This window comes from Pezoporus occidentalis, unplaced genomic scaffold, assembly GCF_034315485.1.
Source record: "Pezoporus occidentalis ecotype Australia unplaced genomic scaffold, CSIRO_AGI_Poc_V1 ctg288, whole genome shotgun sequence".
Taxonomy (NCBI): Eukaryota; Metazoa; Chordata; class Aves; order Psittaciformes; family Psittacidae; genus Pezoporus; species Pezoporus occidentalis.
The window spans coordinates 548,945-573,329 of NW_026914807.1; the positions used below are offsets into that span (position 1 = coordinate 548,945).

The following is a 24,385-nucleotide window of genomic DNA, read 5'->3' on the forward strand; positions in this document are numbered from 1 at the left end:
AGATGAATACCTAGAACGTTCCTCTCCTGGAAACACTATTAATATTTTTTCACATGGTGAAATTGGTTTGAAGCAACTTCACTGTCCCGTGAAGTCTCGTGAAAACAGAAAACAGATTATATTGATACGAGAAAAGATGATGTTCAGAGTTGTCTAAGAACCAAAACCCCACATACATTCTTTAAAGTCTGTGGGATGAGGCTGCTTTTTTCACTGCAATATTCACACATGCACCTTGGAGACTCCCATCTCAGCCAGTGTCTGAGCATGCTCTTGCATTTCATCTGATGGCTCAGGAGCAAAAGTACCAGCTTTTATTCAGCAACATGTAGCTCCAAAATCAATGTCAGCTCAGCATTTTCATTGCTAACAAGCTAAACACATTCACAGATATTATTTGGACTAAAACCTGATAAACAGCAGTGGAGGACTCTGAAGAAGACAAATTGCATGTGAACCTTCTTCTCTGCCCGGGACAGATGAGAGAAAAGAAAAAAGTCATTTTTGCGTGTTTTCATCCCTGATACCTATGATGTGGCTTTTGACAGCCGAATGTCATCAGAAAAACAATGACTTGGTGAGTATTTTGTGTGGAAAGATCCAGTTTAAAAAGTGGGATTTGTAGGCCACACAGAAAAAATACATCATGCCTCCAAATTCCAGTCCAGTGAAAGCCTGGGAATTAGTTGGGCCAGGTAGTAAGCGACCTCTCTATATTTCAGAGTGATAGGAGGAACACATATATGCTGTGTGCAAAGGCACTTGCTGAAAAACCCAAAATTGAGCCAGTATCTCTGAAGGGTACCAGACTAATAAAAATGGGAAGACAAGACTTTCATCTGCAGAGTAGGCATTCCAAAGGTCCTGGGAGCCCTAACTTATCTGCATAGTGGAGAACTCAGTGACAGTTTTGTTTTAGCATCTGTGTCTGTGAGGAGAGAAAGGACAACTTGGTACCAAGTGGAAGATCCCAGCTCACTTTGTGACTGAAGTTTTACCATTATCGTGTATTAGATTTGCCATAGCAAATAAAGAATCGAAATTGAAATAAAGTATTGAAATGGCAGTAAAGGCTACACATGAAATTTAACTGTGTCATAAACCATACCTTAGATGGCTATAATAATAAAAAATGTTGGAAAGCCAGGACAGCTGAAGATTTTGTCCTTTTCAAGAAAACCCCAAATAACCCAAGCCCTCTCACTCCCTACTTTTAAAACAAGTCTGCTGTCCTGCTTCATTTATCAAATGATAACATAATAATACCATAATTGAAGTCACTCACACAGGCAGTAATTATCTAGTGATTCAGTACAGCACAGACTTGCTAGGTGGAAGACTGCACTAAGCTTATGCAGAGATTTCTATCTTGCCCATCAGTTTCTGCATGCTAAATGTATTCTGAATTTACAAATGTTGAAGTTTTAAGGTGAGATTTTCTACGCTTGGGCTAAACCCAGAAGTTATTCATTTTTGTAATGCCAGAACAAAACCATTCAGCCCCTTTTGAATTATGTGAGACTGAAAGACATGGCATTGATAACATTGCTATTAACAGCCGAATCAAGACTCCCTGACAGTACATATAATAATTATTATTATTTTTTTTTTTTTAATTGAGCAAGAAACAGCAATACGGGGGGAGGTGGAAGGCAGGAAACTTCACAGAGTTTATGCCTGCCAGTGAGCGACACCTGATCCAGAATCCAGGCTCTGGTGATGTACAGTGCAGGCAAGGTATGCTTGAATTAATGCCTAAGACCTGGCTGATACATACTTCATAGTTAATCTGGTTACGCAGGGTTTATTTCACAGTCGGAAGTTCTTGCGCTGGAAGGGAGCTCTGCTGGGGTTTTCTGAGCACACGACTGAATTAATGAATGAACGAATACAGCTTGCCAGCACAGATTTAAATTGCTTACTAGATCAAAATCTGCTCATTTTCTCTGTCCTTTATTCCAGCCTCTCTGTCTTTTATTTATTAATTTATCTGAGAAAACAGATAAAGAGCACAGATTAAAAAAAAAAAAACACAAAACCCCTCAAACAGATAAAGTGCCTGCAGACATCATCAAGACAGCAAATGCAGATAAATGCTTCTTTTTCATGCTGGCCTGAACCTTGGCACTGAGCTTTGAGTCCCGGTCCTGGGTTGGGAGGTCCCTGGCAGAGGCTGGTGGGTAGTTGGTGCTGGCCATGGGGCTGGGGGTGCAAGGACCCACGGCTGTGCAGCCTCTGTGGCCCGGCTGTCCTGAGAGAGTCATCTTGCCACCGAAAACCCTTTTTTGCAGCCCCTGGGAAGAGGACAGCATTAAAGCAGTGAAGCACTGCTTTGAAAGGGTGAGAAATAAACGGGGGCTGCTTTGCCTTCCTGCACGTTGTTTCTGTCTTTCAGATCCATGCTGTCTTTGGTATTAGCCAGTTGTCAGACTTTAATGGATGCTCGCAAACAGGATCTCTGGAATATTTTGATTTATTTGGCTACTGGGCAGTCCTGCAGCCTGCTGCCTTGACTGTGGTGTTTGTATTTTAATAGGAGTTTTAAGAAGGCTTGGCTAGGGGTATTTAAGGTAGTCCCTAGGCTTTTACACAGACTTTCTCAGCCCTGCTTAAAAACATAGCACTGAAGAGACGCGGTGACAGATTTTTCAGAAGCGGAGAAGCAGGGACCCTATAAGGGTGCCACTGTTGATGCTGTCCCGAAGCCTCTTTCAGATTAGCGAGCTCCTCTCACACCGTTGTGGCTCCTTTTGCTTCCCTGTGTCTGGACTCCTTAACTCCGTGTCCAACCATGCTGCGCAAGGCCAGGATGCAGGTAGCCCTCCTCCACTGCTGGAGCAGAGCACTGGGGAAAGGACAAGGACGGATGCCCGCTCATCCCCACCGCGCTCCCCAGCTCCTGCTTTGCAAGGCCAGACACCTCCCTCCGAGCCCCGGCACTGGAATGCGCTGCAAGGAGGTGGCGTGTGGCTGCAAGGAGCTCAAGGCAGCAGCGAGACTCCTCCCCGGACTCCGGTCTGCACGATCGCGAGTGAAGACAAATGTTGCTTATTCAAGGTGAAGGGTAGTGGTGGCACGAAGGAAAACCAGCCCGAGCTCTGCGCTGAAGTCTGGAGACCTTCCTGAAGGTTCAGTTTTTACGGTGTCTTATATTTGAATTGTAAAGCTTGTGGAAAGAAGAGGCTGATCATCAAAGACAGATTCTGCCAATATATCCAGGTATCCTGAGCTGAACTGCCCCTGCTCTTCCTCACCTTCCTCTCCCCGTGCTGCTCGCACAGCCTGAGCAGGGATGGATAGCTATGCTGCCTGGTGCAGTGCAGGTGCGCAGGCATCTGCTACTGCGTTATTGACCAGGTTTGCTTTCCTCATCTAGAGACTCGACTGCGAATTTGAATCCAGGTCTCTGGAGGTTCTTGCCCCGTGTGCAAGCACTCTGCCTGCTGCTGGCTTAACAAGGATCAGCACCAATGTGCACTTCTGCTACACACCCTCCCAAAGGGAGCTCAGTGCTTCAGAAACGAAAATCTGCTTTGACTGGAGGGACTCAGCTCTCTAATAAAGAGAGGAGCAAAATAAGTTTGGACTTTGAAGGGGTCACAGTGGTCACCTGCTTAATGCACTCTGGGAGGCTGTTTAGGCACTGAAAACCAAACTGGGGAGCAGTTCCAGGCTGCCCAGCTGCAGCCTGGAAGCAACTAAAAGAAGGAGATCCATGGTGGATGATTTTAAAAGGCACATCGGATCCCAGATAGTCAGTAAGCTCTACAAGTATTTGGTTGGAGGTTTCATGGAGTGACCGCTATCAGTGTGAGGCCCTTCAGAGCCAGCGAGCTGTTTGTGGCTGCCCTCCTTCCTCACCTGCCCCCGGGGCACACACTGAGAAGAAGGGAAGCTTGAGACCTCATGGCAGGGTTGAGCTGCTCTGCTTGGCCTCCCCATGCCTCCAACAGCAGCCAGCTGCCCTGAGAGGAGAACGTGTGATCTCAGCTCATTGCATGCATCTGTGCAGAAGGATGGGAGTGCAAGGGTAAATAGCAAGGCACCTGGGAAAAGGCTTGCTTGGGTAATGCAATGATTGTGAAGTGACACATCGATTCAGGAGGAAAGATGCAAAAACCGGCGCATTGTAACTTCAAACTTCACCAGCTTGCAGTACCAAGCATCCCTTGAAATGCTAATTAAAACGAGCTGAGGGAGAGGAGCCTGCTAAGGGGATCACAGCCACGCTTGGATTGAGTAATAAACATGTAGTAGGCATCCATGTTTCCCTGTATGCAAGCTTTCCAAGCTGAGCTGACTGTAAATGTTGCGGTTATGTGAAACCCACACAGAGTAGGATGAGAACACAAGCTAGAAAGAGGCAAGGCCTAGTTACAAAGCTGGGAGAGAAAAAAACCACAACAGCCTTCCACAAATAAATAAATAACTGCCTGAAATGAGGGCTAATTAACTTGCAATAAACCAACTTAACCACTTAGGGGCAGCGTTAACACAGAGTTAACATGCAAAACAAACCTGTGTTTTCTCACCTGGTTAATTTAATATGCGCGGTGAATATTCATGGTGTATGAAATCCTGATACATCAACACACCAAATGATGCAGTCTGTCAAGCCCAGGAACGTGTGGTAACAGGAGTAACTCAGTTGCTCATCGCACAGTGTTAACTTTGATCAGTTGGTGTTTCTAAACGTATTCATAGAGGAGGTAGGATTTAGCTGCTTTTCCTCTGCCAGGGTCATGGTATGCTCTATATAAAGATTAAAACCTAAAAAAGGAGATAAAAAGGGCTTCACTTAAAATAAATAGAAAGAAGATGAAATAGAAAAAAGCTGTCTTTGAGAAATGCTGCTCTTGCATGCAGGAGTTGAAAAACCCATTTTATCTCCATGGCCACATTCAGAGTCACTTTGCTTCCAGACAGTATGTTTCTTTCTCTGCCTCACATGCAAAGGAGTCATGGTTCCTTGGATTCCTCTGAAATATTTCCTTGCATAAAAAGGAGCTCAGACCCGCTTCAGGTATGTTTACACTCCCTGATCAGAACAAGTACGTAAAGGAAAGGTGGTTTTTTTCAGTGTTGCTTGTCTTAGCTAAGTTAGCTCTGCCAGGCAGAGGCAGCAGGAAAAACACAATAACCCGGTTTTGTTTTCTTTTATTTTTTTGAAATAAATAAATAAAATAAAGGGAGCTTACAGCTTGAATTCAGCCTAAGGTAAAACTCCGCTTATCTCACTGCTTTCTTAACCTGAAGTATGAAAAGTGCGACATTTTCCCTCCTCTTCCCCCCCCCCCCCCCCCCATTGGCACATGGTCATTTTCATGGCTCATACATGGCTTGCCAGTGTCCCAGCATCATCTTTACAAGCGCCAGGTACTCCTGCTGCTCTGGCCAGGGCTGGGGGCAGCTGGAGACCTGCTCCCATGGAGTGTCCAGTGCTCCTGGCAGTGAATACCAGATCCATGCACCACCAGACCACTCGTCAGGAGGAATGCGGATCAGGTGCAAGCATGTGCTCCTGTTTCTGCTGAATTAGCCAGAGAGCACAGTGGGGAACATATGCCAGCTTTATGCTCTGTGCTGGCTGAGGGAGGACAGGCGATACCTGATCTGGCATCAAGTGGGCTCAGTGCAGAAAGAAGATATTGAACATGGCATAAAGTTAAAGTGGGATGGGTAAACAATATCTGATCTGGCAGAGGAAGCTGCTGGTACAAAGTTGGCCTGTCAGAACCATTAAAATAAATTAAAACCAGCAGAGTGAGCGCCATGTGGCCAAAGTGTTTTTGCTGCAGTACCAGGGAATTCAGAGCCAGTGTACTATGCTGTCAAACCATGCACTTGGGAAATGGGTTGAAAACATGCACCCACCCTTGCTGGCATGCCTCTCTGATGAGCAACATGGGCAGATAGGGAGGTGAAGGGCCAGGGATGTTCAACACTGGAGGTACAGACCTTGTCCAGCATGGCCCAAGTGGCAGCAGCTACTGCAAAGCAGATTGTGCCCTGGCAAAGGGCTTCCCCTGGGGCAGGAAGTGGTGCTGGGGGTGCTGTGCTGGGTCCAGGCTGTCAGGGAGGCTGAGCTGGAGGAGAAGAGGGATGTGCGGCACTGCTGCCAGCACTGCTTCTGCAGAGGGAGGAGGGTCAGGCTCCAGAGCCGTCGCCCTGCCAAAAGCATTAAATCGACTGATATACAGTCCTGTGAGGAAAGGAAGCAAGCTGTCAGAAATGAGAGAGAAACAACGGGCCCACTGCACAGCATCACCCACAGACCAGCCTTCTCCTTTCACCTGACTCAAGTGGGTGAAGAAAATGGATGTTTAGGCACTTGCTTCCTTTACTTATAAAATTTGAGTGTTGCCCCTCTCTTTTCTTCTAAGATGGCCAGCACAGCCTGCGGACATCCAGTCCCACAGCTCCTAGGAACTGGAAGGAGAATGGAGGGGCTGACTCGTCATGCATTATGCTGAATATTTACCCCTCATGCATGCTATTTGATTTTAAATCTAGCGTGTAATATGCTTTGCATCTAGCATGTTGCTCTTGTGTGTTTTTCCCTTGCCCTGCCTGTCTCTTGCTGGCAGCTGCCATCGCGAAACAAAAGGCAGCTGCCAGTTTGAGTGAACATCTCTCTCTCTCTCTCTCTCTCTCACTCTTTTCCCTCTTGCTCTTGGAGCTGATGCAACACCACTTCACAGGCTGGGTGGCAGACACTGATGCAAGGGGGGCTCACTGCCCTTGGGATGCTCGGGCATGCGGTGCCTCTGAGATTCACTGCCAGAGCTCAAAGCCGTATTCAAGCTCTTGAACCTGGCTCAGCAGCAGCCAAGAGACAATCTGCTGTCACTCTGCCAGCACACCAGCTCAAGCTGCAGTGATTGCCCATTTCACAGGGTTTGATGTTGCTGCTTTTGGCAAAGGTGACAATTTATTAAATACTACTTTGGTCTTCTGCCCCAAGAGTCAAATGCAGGGATCTCCTCCTCCAAAGAGGTGGTATTTCCATGTCAGCTGAAAAAAAAGCCTGGAAGCAGCAAGACTGAACTGAAATGGCACTTGGAAGAAGAGACTTTCTTGTGTCAAATTGAAGTACCGTGAGGGGAAAGCAGGGTGAGATGCCAGGAACTAGGCTCTCAAGCCAGCTATGAGCCTTGGATGCTGCTGTTCTTTGGCCAGCGAGACTGTGCAGAGTTCAAGCTGCTGCACATATTGAGGGAGTGCATCCCAAACTCATCCAGGATATTTATCCCTTGGTTCCTTTTAAGACTGGCTCACTCCATGTTCTGGGAGACTCTGGAGACCATCAGAGGGGTCAGTTCAGCTGTTTTTTCCAGAGATGGGAAGTATGGAAGAGATGCGTCTGCTTTTCTTGGGGAGCCTTTACCCTGAGCTATAATGGGACCTTGCTTTGGGAAAACATGTTGAACTCTTGACTGCTGTAAATAGCCATGGTCTGGGTAATGCCTCTAAGAAGGGAGTGCTTCCTGATGGAAAAGGACGAAGATTAACTCAAGTTTGCTGGAGCTGCAGTCACTAGCACATCCTCAGTTTTTCCTTATCTCTCTGGGCTGTGGCAAGGGGATAGGGAAAAGGTGAGGGCAGGAAGGTTGTAAGAAGTCAAGCAGGACCCTGAACAATAGTGTAAAATGAAAAATCCACATAAATGCAAGCCTCAGTTCCAATAGGGAAGTTAGGAGATGAGATTCGAAACACCTTCCTGTCTGGTGTGTGCTGAAGAAGCGTACTGAAACAAATTCTCATGCAAGCTGTATCACACTGACTGTCAGAGAAACTGAACCCGCACTCCTTTCCTTTGTGTCAATTTTCTTTCAGGCAGCTCCTGTTTGGTTTTGGTGTATTTTATGTATTTATTTTTTCACAATAGAAATGGGCATTCTCACATCACTTATTGTAAACTCTTTTACAAAAATTGTGGGAATATGGGCTTGCTTTGAGGAGCAGTTTGGAAAGATACTGTTTTGTTTGATTTGCCCGATAATAAAGTCCAAAGCAGACACTGTTTATTTTAAATCATGGAGGAAAGTGAGGAAAAGAAGCTGCAGAAGACAGGTCTGAAGTCCTTGAGTAGCTGTCAGGTCAGAGGAGAAATTACCAATGTAGGTGAGAAGTTTGTGCTTTTTATAAACAAAGAACGAGCTATGCTTCCCAAGTGAAGATAATTTCCTCTAGATTAAGAAGGGTTGCAAATAAGCCAAGAATAAAAGTTTATTGCCACAAGCAAGAGAGGGCATCTTGCATTGCTTCACAGCACTGAATTTCCTCTCAGATAGGCAGCCAGGCTGCCTGCACTGAAAGGGTGCACTGCAGGAAAAGAGAGGCAGGAAAAGACAGGAGTGAACACTTCTGCCTGAGCTATCACAGTCCCTCTCATCTGAGCTCCTGGATGGACTCCACAGGTTTTCTCTGATTCCAAAAACTACATAGGAAGTACAGTTTATGGCAATATTTCCAGTCTGATTTATCTAAGCCACACACTACAAGTGGAGTGTGAAGAAGCAGTAGCATAAATGAATGGCTGGATGCCTTCAGGTTCTCATGATCTTTGTGCTCTGATTTCCCAGAGTTGTGCTGCAAGACCATCAGCGAGTCCCACTGCAAGGATCTCTGTTGCTGTGATGTGACACAGGGCCAGAGGTGCTGTAGCCTACACAATGGCTATAAAATAGGTAAAGCATGGTTCTGCTCTGAAAAACAATATATTTAACTCCTGTGACACTGATGAGTTAGCACACCTATGGCAGAGGGAGTGCATGAGTCAGGTCCTTTCCCTTTGCCACCACCTGCACTGGCAAGTCAGGACTGACAGCTGAATGTCTATCCTTTCCCATTGCTTTGGCTCCTCTTCTCTGAAGGCAAAGGAGCTTTTCCTGATTGAGGTATTTTCCTAATAGCTTTCGCCTTTAGGGAGCCCTGTTTAGTAGCAATCCTGAATGGTCTCTCCATGTCCCCCTGCGCAGGGGCAGGCTGCTGCTGCCTGTGCTGGAGGCTCTGTGGGATTTGGCCTGCAGCAGCCTCTTACAGTGTACACGGCATCTCCACGTCTTCCCTGGTTTGGCTTCTGGCCCCACTGCGGCTCCAGTCCCTCTCTGCCAGGCACAGCTCCTTTCTCCAGCACACATAGAATCATAGAACAGTTAGGGTTGGAAAGGACCTTAAGATCATATAATTCCAACCCCCCTGCCATGGGCAGGGACACCTCACACTAAACCATGTCACCCAAGGATCTGTCCAACCTAGCATTGAACACCGCCAGGGATGGAGCATTCACAGCCTCCCTGGGCAACCCATTCCAGTGCCTCACCACCCTTACAGTAAAGAATTTCTTCCTTATATCCAATCTAAACTACCCCTGTTTAAGTTTGAACCTGTTACCCCTTGTCCTGTCACTACAGTCCCTAATGAAGAGTCCCTCCCCAGCATCCTTATAGACCCCCTTCAAATACTGGAAGGCTGCTAGGAGGTCTCCATGCAGCCTTCTCTTCTCCAGGATGAGCAGCCCCAACTTTCTCAGCCTGCCTTCATACAGGAGGTGCTCCAGTCCCCTGATCATCCTCGTGGCCCTCCTCTGGACTTGTTCCAACAGTTCCATGTCCTTTTTCTGTTGAGGACACCAGAACTGCACACAATACTCCAAGTGAGGTCTCGCAAGAGCAGAGTAGAGGGGCAGGATCACCTCCTTCGACCTGCTGGTCACACTCCTCTTGATGCAGCCCAGGATATGGTTGGCTTTCTGGGCTGCGAGCACACACTGCTGGCTCTGGTTCATTTTCTCATTGACCACACCCTCAAGTCCTCCACAGGACTGCTCTGGATCTCTTCTCTGCCACTGCTCAAGTGGCCTGCCCCTTTGCTTAAGTGATAATGCTCCTCACAAAAGGATTCTAAAACATCTTCATTAAAGATACAAAAAAAAAATCTCTTGCCCTGCTCTTTCCTCTGGTGTTTCCACCCAGATCTTCTGTAAGCCTGTCTAGGTCTGTTTCTGTCCCTGGTCTCTGGTCAGCCAGTCCCTCCTCACTGATGGCTGGGGATCTTATCCCATTTGCAAGGCAGCAGTGGCAGAGAAACAGGTTGTCCTCTGCTTTTAGCCTCTGGGAACGCCTCAGCTACTCCTCATCTGCCTCACCATTATTCTGATTTCCCTTCCAAGACCCTCTGTCCTCTACTAAAGGGCCTCTCTGGCCTCTCCTTCTTTCTTAATATCCCCTTCCTTCCTTCTGGCCTGTACCTCTGTCACCAGGCTGGGGTTTCTGCCACCCTGTCCTCCCAGTGCACACTCTTGCCGCCTTAGGCGCATGGGCACCCACAAAGAGCAGCCCCAAGCCCCTAAAGCGGGCTGCTTCATCCTGTGACATAATGATCTTGGGGACGATCTCAGAGGTCAGGAGGATCTGAGGGTGATCTCACAGAGGGTGGGAGTCACGGGCCATGGTATGTAGGGGTGGACCCTGAGCCTGAAATAATTCACTTTCCTCTTGCCTGGACCTCTGCCCATCCTGGAGACAAACACTGCTGAAAAACAGAGGATCAAGACCAACTGCTTCCCTCTCCCTCTGACATTCCTTGTTCAGTGAGAAAGTAGCTTATGTATGACTGATTCCCCTTGTGATAGGGAGAGAAAATCACTCAGCACACTCGGATGGAGTGTCAGGAGTGACAATGGGGATCAATCAGACTTCCATCTCCTAAAACAATTCAGTAGTCTTTTCTTTGCTGTGGCATGAACCAAGAAAAAATATTTCTTCCTTTACAACCCTTTTACTTGCCACTTCTTCAGCTGAAACTAAAGAGTGTGCCTGACAGTGTAGAAATAGCCTCTGCTGAAGTCCATCCTGGGGGATGCTTTCTAGTGGTAGCATGCCAAGCAAGGACATGCAGAGTGTCACTGCAGAGTCCCAGATTGCCCTCCTGTCCCCAGTCACATCCCCAGCCTAATGGGAATGATGCAGAGATGTTGGGACCCACTCTTTGCTAAATCCTTAGCCCTGGAGGAATCATCAGATCATGCTGTTTGCATACTGAGGTGCCTTCTGTCACCCAGCCCTAAACAGCCTCTTGCTAAGGTGTAGGTCTGGGTCTCAGTGTGAAGTTTTGAGGCCAGATCCTCCCTACCAGTTCCCCCACCAGCAAAAACAACTCTTGTGCCTTACCGTTCAGTGCTTTCAGCTTTTAACCATGGCAAGCTGGGGACAGACCTTAAACTTGCATTCAATCTCAGGGAGAAGAATCAGAGATCATTACAAGCCCTGAGGACCCCAAGCACTGGAGAGGACAACAGAAAATGCCAGTTGCCTCAATGCTGGAGGAGGTCCAGACCATCTGCATTCATAGAGGGACTGATCGTAGCCAGCCGTGCCAGCAGGGCAATCCCAAGCTCTCTCTCCCCTTTCCACAGTAATATCCCTTCCCGAGACTGGTGTGGACTATGGCCCATTGCATGGAGTTATGCAGCTGGGAAAAGCCCAGGTACACAATGAGATATAAAAACCTCATTAGCAAGCCAACAAGAGCAGACACAGTACAGGGCACTTGGGAAACCGGAGTTATGGGGGTCTGCACCAAACAGAGAGGGCAGGTTCACTTGTAAAAGATCCCAGAAATGGGCACCTTTCCTGGGGGGCTTAAAGTTAACAGAGGCAACATGCTGGCACTTGGAAATGCTCTGCAGTGGACTGTGAGGACACAATTTCCCCAGAGAGTAGCAGCGAAGAAACCTAGTCTCAGTCGTCTGTAATCTCAGCAAACCATGGAAATCCCTCTATTTTTTCCATTAAAAGGCTCTCTTGTGTGGGGAAGAGGAAGGCTGAGCTGGCACCCTGTTGAAACCTCCCTTTTAAGATACTCTATAATACCCCTTTTCTCATGTCTCCCCCCATCTGTCAGACTTGCCTGCCTCCTGCAAACGCTTCAGCAAGGCTGAATTTCAAGTGCCGTCTTGCAACTGTTGCTTGCATGTCAACCCCCAAAACGAAAGCAAAAAACGGGAGGATGTTGAGGGCTAAGATACAAGCAGCCCATACGTATGTGATGCAGGGAGACGGTTCATGAGTGGCTGACGCTTGTCCTCCCTGAGCTGGGCTCCTGCTCTACACAGCCTGGCCAAGTCGAGAGCCCTGCTCAGTGCAGCCTGACTTCTCGATGGTTTCGGCCTCAGTAAAGACTCTGGTTCTGATGTGTGGATTTCTCTTTAGGATGAGAAGGGGAGCAAACCCCACAAAGCCTCCTCTCAAAGGCCAAACTTCCCCAGCTGAAGCCAATGAAGAGCAACCCAGCTGTTCCCACTCCCCCAGGTTGGCACGGGCTCTGCAGGCAACCAATCCCCCCCACGCTTCCCCCCAGCAGCCGGGGAGCCTGCGGGGTGCCGGTGGCCGCGGGAAGAGGGCAGAGACCCGAGGCGAGGGCCCCGCTGCGGGTGTCCCGTCTGGAAAGCCGGGGCCCCGGGGAAGCGCGAGGTGCCTGACAGAGGGCTGACTCAGCGGGAGGCAGCGGTTTGTGTAACCTCCAGCAATCCATTATTACAAAGGGGCTTTCAGGAACTCCTCTGTGCCAGGCACTGCGAGGGTTATTGATTGAGGAGACAGTGTAAATGCACAGAGAGGCTCCATCCATTAGGGCCGCTGCTCTCCACCAATTAGAAAAAAATCATTACTCAGCAGCCATCAATGGGCTCTGTGCAGCGCTGAAGTGCATGCATTCAATCTATCTTCTCCCACCTCCCTGAAAACTTAATGACAACTATTAGAGCTCCGCTGAATGCCCGGTGTGTACAGAAGCAAAAGATTCATTTGGTAATCTTAGTAATTACGACGCCATAGGAGGATGCATCCTAAATCCAAACAAGGGTGTGAGGGGGGGAGCGCGGGGGGAAGAGCCTGAATTCCTGCGTTGCGAAAGCCCTTGTCATGCAGCTTCCCGTCCCTTCCCACTCACCTGCTGCCTCCCCTTCCCTCTTCCCATGGCCTCTCGGTGGGCTTTCTGGGCTTGTTTTTCTGCTCCCCAAAAGGGAAACATCATTTTATGAAAGCAAATTGAAGTGGGGTGACTTGGGAAATATTTGAGACCTCTGGATGAGGCACAAGCCTGGCAACACTGTTTGACAGCACTGCCCTGAGCAATTGAGGAGGCGAATTCCCATTTACAAAAGCCCGTAGAACCATTCTGAAGCCCCGCTGGCATAACACATGCAGGGTGCAATTTATTTACTCTGCCACAGCCCTCTCCTTCCCCCCTGCCACACAGCCTTTTCATTTACACATGGCAGGACTGAGGCCGAGCTAGACCCTTGTCTGCCTCCTTGCCAATGCATGTCACTCCAAGTTACGGGGAAAGCAAAGTCCCAGGAGGGAATTTTTGGAAGAGCTTGAGGATGGATGTGACATGTCATTGAAGTTGAAAGGAGCAGTTACTTACAAGCAATGGTGCTTTTCACAGGCCTCCTCTTGTCCAATCTGGGAAGAGGTAAGTCATCATTATATGAGGGGCACCGACAATGTTCATCAGCAGCCAGAGCCTGGAGACTGCTGTCAGTCATGCCGGTGTTCAACACTGCACCTCCCAACAGAGGAGTATCTTCCACACCACCAGCAGCCGTGCATCTGACAGATGTCATCAGAATAAGGGAGAGCTGAAAGTGAAACTTTGCTGTTCCCTTTTTAGTACCCTCTAGAGGAGCTGATCCTGCCAGGGCCAGTTCTTACAGCATCAGCCTGCCTGGAGGGGAGGATCGCTAGTGCGAGGAGAAGACAAGCTCCCAGTGTCTGCCTCAGTTCAAGGTTGCAGGCTGATCTTGCAGAGGGTGAGGAAGCTGGGTCACCACATCTCTGTAGCTAACCTCGGCATGTCTGGGATCAAGACATTAGCCATGAGCATTACAGCTATGATTGGCCTCAGTAATGATCAAGTATGAGCAGCATGAGACTTCTTAGGCCTTTTCTTGGACTCCTTGGTCTGTTTCGCATGCATGTGTTGTAGGAATAATGCAAAAGTTCCTGGAACATGCAGCAGATGGAAAAATATGTTAAAGGGGAGATGGCACAGACAATCATAGGAAAATTGGGAAAACTAAAGTAAATCCTAGAGTCTTTTTATTTTTTATTTATTTAGTTTTATTTTTTATTTATTTATTTTATTTATTTATTTAGTTTTTTATTTTGGTTTTACTCACGGGAGGTTCAGCAAGATTTATGAAATACAGAATGAAGGTCTCAGACTTCATCAGGTTGTTAAAGAAAATGCAACATCCAAACTTTCTCCGAAATGAAAACAGAAAAAGGAAGACATTAAAGATTACTCAGTGGGGAGAATAGCCTTCCTCCTCTGTGTATGAAATGTGAGAAGGGTACTGAGGGAGCAGTTACTCTTTCTGCCACATTACACATCATAGGACAGGCACAGAGAGCCCGTTCCTTGCTGAAGGCCAAATAGGCCTTTGAAAACCTCAGATAAGCAACATATTCATATCCATCTTGATGTTATCCAGCAACAATGATGAAAATACACAGGTGGCTGCAAGCCACGTGCAAAATGATTTTGCAGCCTGTGTCTGTCCCTCATGTACCCTAACTTTCATAGAGGCTAATGGGTCACACAGCAGGGTTATACCCCTGTAAGTGACTCTCACACTCTGTCCTGGTGACCCTGTTACATCCACCACTAAGTGGCTTTTAATGTGAAAGTTTATTAAAGAATTAATTCCCAGTCAGGCGAAAGGACGCATCTTGATAAAATGCAATGACAAGATCTGCACATTGAATCAATGTGGTGAGGCATTGGGAAGAATGGATGAAAGAACTGGGAAGAAAGGATGTTGCCTTCGTTACAAGACCCTCCAATACCTTCTCATGATCCTTAAGGTCTCTTCCAAGCCAAACCATTCCGTGATTCCATGCTCCTTCCCCCGCAGTGTGCTGCCAAAAGGCACAGACATTCTCCCTTCCTTCCTTTTGGCTGGCTGGGGAGAGCCTCTGCTCCAGAGGCACTAGAAAAGGGAAGACCACGGCAACCAGATTAAATGACAGGCGCCCCTGTGGTTTCTATTCAGCCATGCCTGACCTTGACATGTGAATCGGAGCCAGGAAGGACAACATGCAAGAGTCCATCTGATCTGCCGCTCCTGGGGAAGATGCTGGCAGCTACCCTGTGGTCTGTGGATCCGGCCATCTGCCGCAGACGGGGGGTAGCTGTGTAGAGGCCCAGCTGGCAAACAGGCTGGTGGCTGGCTGGCCCTTAGAGAGTGAACAGTGTCCACAGGTTCATTGCAGGTGGACTCAGGAGACCACGGCATTCCTTGAGCATGGAATTTTGTCTGTGCTCCTGCGGCTGAATAGAGACCAAGCTCACGGGCAAGGTGCTTTGCAAATCAGGCAGAATGATAGATCAGAGGACCAAACACCATCTTGGCCCTTCTTCTCTTTATGACCTAAAGCCAAGCTGTCTGCTAATATGGAGCTCACTGTATGACTGCCGTTAAGTCATGGAATTGCTTCCCCCGCTTAAATGGGAGCAATTGGTGCTGGGCTCCCTGTTATATATGAATGTACTTACCTGCAAAGCCTTTACCACTGTCCTTCACCTCTTTGTGAAGACCTCTGCAATGCAGAGAGGGGAAAAGATCAGGCATTGAACTGATAGCACTGGCCATTTACTACAAACTGCAGGATTTTGGAGAGTGAAGGAGGATATATTGGATCCTTTGAGCAGTGGGGCACTTTGTTTCTCTGACATTGGTGCTCAGAGAATGGTGTAGAGGATGATTGCCTAGAAATACATTTGCTAAGCTATTTGCTTAAACTACAGAGTCACTTGGGCACCATCAGACCGAAGGAAAGACATGAGCTCTTTTGCCAAGAGACTATTGATAACATCTTTGAAGAGAAACCTTAAAGCCCCAGTGCCATTTGCTGAGTGTCCTTCTCCACATTAACTGTGATTATTGTATTTAAGGGGTAAGGACAGTAAGATTTTGTGTCATAGTTAAAAGAACTCCAACCCAATAAAGACACAAAGCCAAAGCTTGAGAAGAGGAACACATACTACAATGAGCACTCAAAATATGGTTATTTTACGCTTTTCCTATTTTTTAGACTGTTTTTTTTTTTTGTTGACTCTCTGAATAAGGAAATGGCTGATGAGGGTGAAAACTCTGTTGAGATGTTCTTCAGTGTGTGCCTGGGGATAGAAGGCAATTTAATCTCCAAGGCTTTAACTCATCCTAAATGACAGATGCACATCCTAAATGCCTTCTAATGAGATGATATCTGTCTATGTTCTCTTCCTGTAATTCCAGGAATGTTCAAAGAAGCTGGAACGAGAAATCTGCCCAGAGACTTCCTGCACATGTAAGACCATGTTTTGAAACTGTATAGTGGCCTTTGCTGTTTTGCAGGCTATGTTATTGTTCTGGATGGTGTATTTTCAGCATATTTATCTACATTTGGGAAAAGGTCTTCTTGATGGTCCAATCTTACCCTATTTGGAAGTACTCCAGTTGGAAGCTCTCAGGGATTCTTTTCAGAGTTTTCTTGCCTTTCATTATGGACTTTTCATTATAGACTGTCTATACAATTTTAAATGTTTCTTGGTGATTAGGCTGTTCCTTCTGGATCCTTGAACCAGTTTTGTCAGGAAACACCATTTCTGCTGTGGCAGACCAGACAGGAGCCTTGCTTTGGTGGGATCATTACTTGGGTGTCTTCCCCTCACCCCTTCCACTATTTACGAGTTCTCTCTTAACAGCATTATCTTTCCGCCTCTCCTAGAAGAGCTTGTCCTCTTTTCTATAATTTCCTGTTGCCACCTACAGAGCGTGGTGTCAGCCGTTTACAGCTCCCTCTGTTCTCTCTCATCCCCCTCCACTGTGCTTTTGTCAGTCATTCCTTGTCTTCCCCAGCTCTTTATTTCCTCATCTTCTGCTTCCTTCCTTCACCATCATGGCACCCCTCTTGTATTTCCTCCTTTACCCTCTGCACTGTGACTATGTCCCAGTACTAACTGACTTGCTACTGTGTGCCAAGACAGGTCTTCTTGTCTTCACTTGGACCTTGTCTGAAATACCATAAAGACCTACTGGATCAAAGGCAAAGCCACCTCATCATCCCCCAGTCCTCTCCATGCGTCAGCTACCCTGGGAGAGAGCTGCAGGCTGGTGGGGAGGATGTAGCCCCATTCCTCTTCAGCATGAGGAAGGACCTTCCTGACCTTGGACCCTAAGTAGAGGAATGAAAGATGAGCTACCTCCGTTAGGCTTGTCTCCTCCACCTTGTTATTGTTACCTCCTTCCTGGAGGCCCCCAACTTGCCCTACAGATGTCAGCTATTTTTTCCCTCAGATTCTCCTGCGGTTTAGCAGAAACCAAATTGCCCTCATCCATATTTACCTTAGTAAGACTGTTGCTTCTATTTCAGGCCTGGTGGAGTCCTTACATTCTCAAAATCTGGGTTGTTTCTCTCAAACACACTATTTCACTTAATGAAAGATGCTACCTCTGTCTATAACCCTTCCACCCTTTCAGATGAAGACATAATGAGGTACAATCTCCCTCACTTCTTCTCTGAAACACATCTGCTTTGTGTCATCTCTTCCATTCAGAGATGCTTCCTTGGACAGGACAGGCTTCTTGCCATCTTCCTGGAAGCAACACCACTGTTCTGCCTCTGCTGCTATTGAAATTTATGTTGCTGGAAGAGTCCCTACCACACTGTCAGGAACAGCACAGGTCACCCATCAGCTGCCTAGAAAAACAGGCAGAGAGTGTCTTTCCAGCTGAGATATGAGGACCACCTGCTGCCAAAGTGGGAGACTACTTCCAAAGCAGTTGACCGGAGTATGCCAAACTCATGCCAGTGCCCCCACAGGGTTTGAAGTAGTGATGGTCGATGCAATTAGACCACAGCAGGGTTGCAACCTGAAAAGTGTGCTCTACCCAATCTACCAAAATTACTAGGTGCTGAGGCCACAAAGTCCACAAGACTGGTTTCGTGCTCTGCTTTGCATCACTCCACTGCAGAGTCTGTTATGCCTCTTGTCTCCAGCAACAGGGAGACCTTAACTGCATGAAACGTGGCCTGAGCTGCTCCTTTTTTTCTCCACAAAGCACTGGAGAAGGGCAGAGCCCATGCGCAGGCAGAAGATGGAGAGGAGAGTCAGCGACAGAGGGGATTGCCCTGAGGAAGGGAGTTGCCACTGCCTCAGGTTTGTGGTGTGAAGGAAGAGAGGGGCTATACCAAGTCCTCCAGTGCAAAACACTCTACAGGTTGTGCCAGGGGATGCAGTGTCTCAGAAGGGATCTCACTCTACCCCAGTGTAACTGGACTGACTAAGCAATAAGAACTAGGGAAGAATAAAAAGACTCTTGCCTTCACATGGACTCCTGAACATTTCCAGCTCAAACCTTTGTCCTAGAGGCTCAGCAAAAGCATTGCTGTGGCCCTTCTCTTGGTATCAGTGTCATGAGAGATTCAAATGGCATTGTCCACCTCCAAAGCTTTTGCAGAATGAATGTTTTCGTTTTCCTATGTGCCTGACTTGACACACATTCCTGGACCACTTGGAGGTCACAAATGTAATTAAACCTCTGTGAATAGTAGCAGACCTCACAGAAATAAAGGCCTTAATCCAATCAAGCCACATTTGTACTCCCTGTACAACATCAAGCGTGGCCAAAGCAGAAGGGACAGACCGTGGCGAGCTAGAAGGGCCCAGGAATTTCCTCCGTGAACCACTAATTATGGATGAGAATGTGATTGTGACACTTGCAGACAATACGAGCAATTTCTCAAAGTGGGGTCCCAAGGCTTGGTATTATCACGCCCAGTTAGTGCAAGAAACACTGGAAAGATCACAGCTAGTTCTTGGAGTAAAATAGTTAAGGCTTTCGGGAGAGCTATAATTTGTTAGGTGGAGATCAGCTTTAACAGATTTGCTTTGTATTGGTAAATTTGGGGAGAAACTCGTCCTCTCTTTCCTGTTAAAAAGGGGAACGCAGAAGCAGCCTGTTTCCCTAGGAAGCGCTTTTAATCAGCCCGTGCAATACTAATTAATTTTTGCATAACGTCCCATGCTGCATTCCACCCTGGAGGAGGCAATGCTTGATGTGTGGGCCAGGTGATTCACTGGTGATCAGAGGAGCCGGCTGCAGACCTTTTCTGGAGCTGACAGAAAAGCCTCCTGGAATTCTGAGAAGAAGAACATGTGACAGTGTTGTCACAAGCTGGGTGACTTCAACCCATACAGCTGTCAATGCTTGTAGAGGGCTGAAATTTTAGCAAGGAATGGGCAATTTCTTTGCTAAAGAATTCACAGTATTCATCCCAAGTAGAGAATTCTTACTAGCCTGGTGTAGTGAGTAAACACCCCTTCACTGATCAGATGAAGATACAATCTGTAAGTGGAATTATATGGGCCTTTGAGGGATTTTCTGGGTGAGCGGCATGTTGTTAACTGTCAAAATATTAGTAAATTGTGCCTTAACAATATACAGTGAAGTAATGAAAAACCCCAGAAGTCTGTAACAGGAGCAAGGTAGGTACACAGAGATGGGAGGTGGTTCCTGATGGCAGGTTCTGGTTAAAAGAAAAGGTGCTTGAAGTGTGGAGCAAGGTGATGTTAAAGGACCTTATTGATAGAGACCTTGAGGAAAGGTAGGAACAAACAGCTGTGTGCTTCATAGAAACCTGCATCCACCCTGCTCGGAAACAGGACCAGAAAATAGAATGAGAATTGTTGCTACTCCTTGTTGTTCAGACTGAGGGGATAGAAATCACGCTGGCGATCTCCATATGTGGGGTGATCTCCATGTGTAAAGCTGTACAGAGAGTAAAAGTGCTGGTCCCAAAATGTTTGTAGTGAAAAGGGAAATAATACCCTTGGAGGGAAAGCACAACTTTTGCTTCATGTTTTTCTACCAAGGTAGGGCTGAAGTTTTCTTGTGCCTTCCCTTGTGCTGGCGGAGGATGGAGAACGTATGAAAATTACTTTCATTGGAATCATTGAGCTTGAAAAATGGGGCTTTAAAAAGGAGAGAGTGGGAGAGAGAGAAAACCGTAATGTTTTACAAACCATTTCACCTGCCTGACAAGCAGCCTCGGATCAGCTTCAATGTGCACAAGGTAGTGCCCTGCCTGTTCTTCTCCAGGGACCTGCTCCAGAGAAGGCTCCTGCCGCAGGCCAGACTGAGGAGACCGCTGCCACGCTCCGCTCTTCGTGCTGCTCCGGGCTCTGTGCTTATGCTCAAGTTCAATAGGCTTTGCTCCTTTGCTCATTCAGCTGATTAAAAGTCATTTTTTTCTCAGGCCACCAGCATGTGAGCTGCAAGGATTTGTTCGTTATTGCTCAGCCATGCTGCGAGATGCTGTCTCGAAGTAATTAATTGAGCAATGCTTTGGAATTGCGGAGGAAAAAGATTTTCGGGGCGGGGGGGGAAACATAATGCAGGAAGGTGGGGAGAGGCTTACATTTTTTTTCCTTTGAAGTGAGGATCTTTTGCTGAGAGGGAGGGAGGTGTAGCCAGAGAAACCAGCTAGCTTGTTATTTTACAGCGTTATTCTCCACAGCTGTATGGATAAACACATAGCTTCAGCCTGCTGCTTCTGCCTCATTTTAAAAATAACTGTAGGAGCGGAACTTTGTTAATGAGAGTTTGTTGTGAGGATGTTTTTCAGGAGAGGTAAGCCCATCCCCATTGCAAACCCTCCCTGCTATCCAGCACGTGCGAGTGGGGAGCCCTGGGAGGTCCAAGCCACCATACGGCTCAGGGCTTTTGGTGTCGTTTGCGGAACATCTGCTCCTTTCCAGCCAGACCTCAAAGAATCCTGGAAGGCTAACAGCAACCACAAGTTCATGCAAGGAAAAAAGGGTGGAGAGACCCGGCAGCTGTCAGGCGGGAGTATTTATATCGAGGCTGCCAGCAAGGAGTGAAGTCCGTAATTCCCCCATAACCTCTCTTGCCTGGCATGGCATCGGCTGTGCGTTCTGTGCTGCCATGGCCATGGGATTAAATGGCACTAAATCATAATCAACCTTTTAGACAAAACTGCCTTTAAAAGCAGTTAAAGACAAAGTCTTTACAGACAAAGTCTCCTGCCTACCGCCCTCACTTGAGCCTGGGGGCAGGTTTGGTCAGCTTGCACTGAGGTGACACTCTGCAGGTTGTTTTGCAGTCACCCTTTGTCAATGAGGTGCTGCAGAGTGTGGATCCACCAGTACTGGAAGCTGGAAGCACTCTCAAGTGAAGTGGTCTTTCATCCCAATAGGACAGGGAATGAAGTGTAGGGCAACTCAGACAAAAAATGGGAGCCCTTGGAGGGGGGAGGGATATATCAGGAATTCTCAAGAGAGCTAGAGCAAGAGTGGGACCTATAGGCAATCCTTTACAGGGGCAGAGATTATGTGTGAGCACATGTGTGAAGTCTCCAGGCAAATCAGGCACTGTGTATCCCAGTGTACAAATAGCAGCATACTGTATTTTGCATGCCCTTAGCGGATTTTGAACTGAGAGGCACACAACCAGTTGACTTTCTGTTTCGCAACAGGGAAAACCAGGTAGCAAATTCAGAGACGAAAATTGAGTGTGCCCCTTCTCACACAAAGACCTCTATCTCCTATGAGTTTTGTCATACCTGCCTGCCAAAGATGGCACATATCCAAAGGCAAGGGCTGCAGAAACTGCTGAGAGAAGGAATTACAGTAATATAAATAATAAGTAATAACCTGCTGGCACTCCCAGTGTCTACCCACTCCAGAGCTACCCAGCCTCTGGCAAGACTCAGCATCAGTGTTTCAGGCAAAACACAAGTAGCCTTGTCATCAATGCCCCTAAAAGAAGTATAACAGTGGTCCATCTGCTTGCCAGTGGTTTGGCCCAGGCACTCCTGTCCCTGGAGCAACTCTGTGATGCTGGGCTCCTTGTATGAACTGTGATGGTAATGGCTCTGGCATGCTCAGATTGTTGAGTTTGAGGGTGATCTTGAGTACCTTTGTAAAAGGAATTATTTGAATCATAGCAGCAAGCGGAGTTTATGAAAAAGCAGTGTCTATTTATGAATCTGTGGCTTTTAAGGAGCACTGTGTTCCTGCTCAAAAAGGCTCAGCTGGGGCCATGAGTTCAGCATTGTTTTCAGCCCGTTCTTGGGGCTGCATTTAATTGCCCTGTTGCATAATAATTTCAAGCTATTTTAAGGAAGCATGTGTACTCATCACAATTATCAGAGAAACACAGATTCCCAGAAGCAGCCCTCATCGCAAAGCAGCGCTCAAGCCTCCTCAAATAGCCAAGCCTGAGCCGCCTCTCCCTCCCACCAGCCCTTTCCTTCCCTGGGCCCCCCCATCAATAATCTGCCTGCTTTTGCCAGCAGTGATGCTTATCAGAAAGGGCAGCTCAGTGAACTGGCAGGGACGTGATGCGAAGGTCACCCGGGGATCCCTGGCCTCAGGCACAGCCCACCCTGAGCCTCCCAGGAGCCCAAGGGCACAGGGCTGGGGAGCAGCCCCACCGCCGCTCGGGGAGGGAGAAGAATAGGGCAAAGCGAGGGCAGAAAGAGAGAGAAAGAGCACAAAAGAGCGCGAGGCATTTAAATAGCGCTTGGGATGGTTGTTGTGATGGGGCCTGGGCCCTTTTGGATGTTGCTGCTGACACTTCTAAACGAGCTGACGGCGCCTGGTCTAGGGGATTATGTTCAGCAGCGACTTGCTGTCCTTGCCAGTAGGCACAAACAAATAGCGTATTACACTGGGGCCAATGTTATCGAAATGGCTTTAAAGAAGCAGTCAGCTTTAGTCTCCCTCTGCTCATTAGAAACGGCGGTTAATCACTTGCTGTGAAAAGGCTCACCACCACGTTGCTTACTCCTCCAGCCCTCCTTTGCTGCCCTTCTCACAAGTAAATTCCTTATTCAGCTGGTCCACCCCTCACAATCAAGTAATTTCTTATGCCTGCCACCCACTCTGCCTGGATTAACCTCAGGTGGTCACTACATTGCAGGTTTCTTGAAAAGCGCTGCCTCTGAGCAAAGTCGTCTCACTTTTTATTCCTAAGCCTGCTTTTTAAAATCCCTCTGTGTATCTTGAACCAGCAAGACTCTTTCCCTACAGGCTCTGCTAAGTGGTTTAATAGCCTCCTGTTTCTCTTAAGTCCCAGTGCTAACAGTACTCAGTTTTACCTGTGCTGGGTGTGCAAAGAGTGCTGGTGGGAAGGCTCTTGCTGGCTCCCCAACCATGCTGGGCACCTTCTTCACTGGGAGTCTGAGCTGAGATGCAGCGGGCTGTGAGGAAGGTGGAAGAGCTCAGGCTGCGCTGGCAGCAGGCTGGTTGTGTTAGCTAACTCAAAATCTAGCATGGTTGGTATGGAAAAGCAGTCCTAGGCTTTTGAATGGAGGCAGAGGCCAGGGACATTGGCTTATTACATGTTAGCACTGCCTGATGTCAAGTGGTGGTGCCAGTGTCCATTGCAGGGACATTTTGACAACCTCTCTGCTCTAGCTGTCTGTTTATTAGAAGCACCAAGACGGTGACTGAAAAATGAGGAAAGTAACACCTAGACCCTAATGTGCTGCTAATGTAACCGCAGTGGTTCAAAGCTCTGGCCAAAACAAGACGACTTTCCTTTTGCTCAGTGCTGTAGGTGACTTTAGAAGAAATTGCTGCCCCTAGGACAATGTTGGATGCAAGCAAGCAGGGTGGCTGGGCGGGCTTCCATACCTCACAGGGTATCCACAGATGCAGAGGAGCCTTCAACTGGATTTCCAGAAAACCCCAGGGTCTCACTCACTGGTTACAGGAAAGAAAAGTAGATCAGAGGGAAACATTAGAAATGCCTTTAAACAGAGAAACTAGGGAGACACCACATTCCCTGAAGAAGCAATAATGTTTTGTGAGAGCATGGGGAATCTGTTTCACACTGCAAAGTCTCAGCTATGGGGATTTTATCTGTGTCACCATGTGCTGTGTTACTGCCTGCAGACCCCTGTTTGCAGTGGCACAGCCTGCAAAGGCTTGGCTGCAAGTGGCAGTGTGGCTTTTGCTGAATCCCAGTGACTGGAGAAAAGGAAGGTGCTCTAGTTCACTTCCAGCTATTGGTTATGGTGTGTGCCATAGCTTAACCTACAAGGTAGCTAGCAGAGCTGACAGCAGTATGTTCCTGTTCTCTTGCATGTGCTGCTGCTGGTTTGCACTGTTTTTCAAAATTTGCAGAGCCCCTCTGATGTCATGGAATCATAGAACAGTTTGGGTTGGAAGGGACCTTCAAATGTCATCTAGTCCAACCCCCTGTAGTGAGCAGGGACATCTTCAACCAGGTCAGGCTGCCCAGAACCACATCCAGCCTGGCCTTGAATGTTGCCGGGGATGGTGCATATACCACCTCTCTGGG

The 24,385-nt window shown here is 47.6% G+C and overlaps 1 long non-coding RNA gene across 1 annotated transcript; it reads right to left on the reverse strand.

Annotated features, from left to right (window-relative positions):
• Positions 1-1,661: 1,661 nt before the first annotated feature.
• On the reverse strand, positions 1,662-13,792 carry LOC134167416 (uncharacterized). Its single transcript, XR_009966177.1, has 3 exons — positions 13,435-13,792; positions 4,533-4,770; positions 1,662-1,990 (listed from the first exon to the last, which is right to left on the reverse strand). It is a non-coding gene; the product is annotated as an uncharacterized LOC134167416 (long non-coding RNA).
• Between the last annotated feature and the right edge of the window lie 10,593 nt (positions 13,793-24,385).